Source organism: Corvus brachyrhynchos, unplaced genomic scaffold (assembly GCF_000691975.1).
Source record: "Corvus brachyrhynchos isolate BGI_N302 unplaced genomic scaffold, ASM69197v1 scaffold643, whole genome shotgun sequence".
NCBI classification, from domain to species: domain Eukaryota; kingdom Metazoa; phylum Chordata; class Aves; order Passeriformes; family Corvidae; genus Corvus; species Corvus brachyrhynchos.
In genome coordinates this window covers 21905-24924 of record NW_008236939.1, presented here as the reverse complement: position 1 = coordinate 24924, position 3020 = coordinate 21905, and the positions used below count along the sequence as shown (strand labels likewise).

The 3020-nt window shown below is 43.1% G+C and overlaps 1 long non-coding RNA gene across 1 annotated transcript in view; it reads right to left on the bottom strand.

Moving 5' to 3' along the window:
* The window catches only part of LOC108445224, an 11946-nt gene that overhangs the window by 8679 nt on the left and 247 nt on the right, over nt 1-3020 (bottom strand). Inside the window, exon 2 of the long non-coding RNA XR_001860003.1 lies at nt 2204-2205. This is a non-coding gene — a long non-coding RNA (uncharacterized LOC108445224). The remainder of the gene's footprint in view (nt 1-2203; nt 2206-3020) is intronic.

Below are 3020 nucleotides of genomic sequence, written 5' to 3'. Positions count from 1 at the left end.
TGATTGGCCAGTTATCCCGGGTCCACCCCTAGTTCTCCCCTTTCCCTTCCCCCGAATAAAAGACGAGCCGAGCGGGCCCCACCCCCTCTTGCTCTGGCTACCCTTCTGCTAACAGCTTCTGTCTGTCTCTGTCTCGGACCGAGAGAAATCTACTAGCAGGATTAAAGCATAGAGCGAGAGCTATATTTCTACCTCTTTGCTACTGCTCTTGGTATTAGCTTTGCAGCTACCACTTGCTGCTTTTGGAGCTACTGAAGTGCTAGATCGCCCGTGCAGTCTCTAGGCAGCTTGGGGCTTTCTAAGGCACTGAACTATGAGCCTGGCCGGCTAAGTGTGCTGTGAGTATATCCACAATACTATGCATGCAGATTTTTCTGCTGGTTTTTCTGTCTCTCAGATTTGGGAAGCAATTCTTTATTAAGCTTTAGACTAAAAGAGTTGAGCTAATTTTTCGCACTTATGGTGTGGGAAATTAATGCATGACTTTACAAAAAAAAGCAAATAAAGCACAGCTTCTGCAACATGATTTTGTTTTCAAACTCATCATCTTTGGCATATGATTCATGTCCCAGATTAATCAGAAAAGAAATGTTTCATATTATATAAGACTAAGCCATCTGCCCTGACAGTAGGGGATACATTCTTTAGTGTTATTCTAAGACAGGATGAGTTTTAGTACCATGAAGTAATTTACCAGCTAGGTGGTGTTTTTTCTGGTTGGTTGGTTGGTGTTTTTTTACGGGGAAAAGAACTCCAAACAAACAAACACCCAAAGAAAAAACCCCAACCAAAATCAAACCCAAAAGAACAAACACTAAAACCAAGAGGAAATTGTCTTCATGACATTAGCTTTTATGAAAGCTTAGAAATAGTCACAATGGTTGAAAACAGACATCATGTAAACTGGCAACATTCAGCTTTATTATACCACTAATGAGCTTCTCAGGGAGAAATAAGGCCAAAGTTGCAGCAGCTTGGAAAAAAACAGACCACTGCTTCTTCTAGCAGGATCCATCTTTATTACACATACTTCAGTATTTATATGTTTCTACCATGGGAAAGCTTTAAGAAAGTTTTGGGAATGGGCAGAGGGAAAGGCAAAACAGCTACACCCCCAAACACCTGGCAGGGCAGACTTTTCTGCCCCTTATCAGCCACTCACGTAAACATGCCATCTCCCAGCGTTCTGGGAGATAAAGGAAAAACATTCACACCTGGTGCTTATTGCTGTGGTCATTTCCATGGTATGCATCTTCCCAAAAGAACAAAAGGCCTTTATCAAAGTTAACATAAACAAGTAACAAGTTTCTCTCTACACGGGGCTCTCCTTAAGGGCAGGATGGCCACTGCAGGCCTCTGGAAAAGTAATTGACAGTTGTCTTAGAATGATTCTAGTAAAATTAGCATACTCTGTAAACTTGGGCTGACTTAAAGTCCTTCTATCTCAATCATCTACTACCCTGAAATTTTCAAGTTCAGAATCCCATCACTGATATTTCCAGCTGATAAAAGTTTAGAAAATATTCTGATACAAACAAGCAAGTTTTTCACAACAGCTGCTCCTAGTAGCAACCATACAGGGAACAGTATTGTAACAATAAAATGGATTAGGGTATCAAACAAAATAACTTTATTTATATGATTTAACTAACTATTTATACTGTTTAACTCACCTAGTGAAATAGGCCCTTTAACCAAATGGGTGTAACATGCATTTTTCATTGTAAAGGGTTTTGTTTGTAACCGGCCAGAAACACCAATTTAGTGAAGTGGTTTGGTCCAAAATACTCATTACTGTTTACATTCTGTGAAATAAGAATCAGGAGAAGAGAAAAGCAGGCACAAAACTTGAGAGAATATGAAGAAGTTTATTAATAGACCTAAAAGAAGAAAAGAAAAAAAAAATGTAATCATACCACACCTTCAGAACACTTCTCCTCCCCCCACCTTTCTGCCTTCTCCCACTGACAATTTAAAAAGACACACTTGAGATGTTCAGTCTGTTTACCACTTCCATAATAACCTTTTTCAGTTCATTTAGGAAGAGGAGTCTCTCTTGCTCATACCATGGTGATATTATCACAACGAGATAGCTGCCCGGGTTGGTTCTCTGTTTGCTTCAGTATCACGAGACAGCTGCCTGGGCTGGTTCTCCGCTCGCATCATGTGAGAGTCCCCTCCCACGACTTGCAGCTTTTCCCACAACTGCTTTAGAAGGTCCAATCTTGAGCTACTGGGGTACAATTTTAAGGTTGAGCCGTTCAGAAACAAAAAACAGAGGCCCTTCTCCTTCCGTGGGAGCAAAGGGTCTTCCTCATCTTCATCTCTAAGACTATCTCTGGGAGTATCTCTAGGAACTGAGGTCTTCTTCCAATTGGAGCAAGAGTCCTCATTGCTTCCATCTCTCTCTGTTCAAACTTCTCTTCAAATCACAGCTGCTTCAGCATTTGCTTATTCCAGCACAGGTGCTGTTGCTCACAAGTACAGTTTGAACGCTCTGCCCCCCATGCTTTCATGAAATTACAACAGGTACTCTGATATATCACCACCATAGCTTTACAACAGAATTTCAGCTTCTAAGCATCTCCTCTTTCTCCTCCCACAGGTTTTCAGCTTTTCACAGCATTGAAAGGGTTAATCTCACCCAGGCTTTACGGCTGGAATTTCACTTATTGCCGTTGGTCACATGATCTTTGCCAGGCAGCGGGCAGCTTCAGCGGAATTCTTCAGCCGCACTGGAGAGGGGGATTGGCCCGTCTGCATGTAGCAGGGATGGGGGGGGGAGCATGGGTAGAACAGGGCCAATCAGCTCCCAGATGGCTGTGGCCCGGCCCAGCCTGAGCAGGTCCCAGCAGGGCCAATGGGCCCCACACCGGCCCAGGCCAGTTACCAGTCCTCTGGCTGGAAGCAAGAGAGGGAGCTCCCCCGGGCTTTGTCCATTCTTAAATGTGGACCACAGAGGAGGTCAAAATTCTAAGTGGCTTAAAAAATTGTCCATATTCAAACTAGCCAGCTGATAG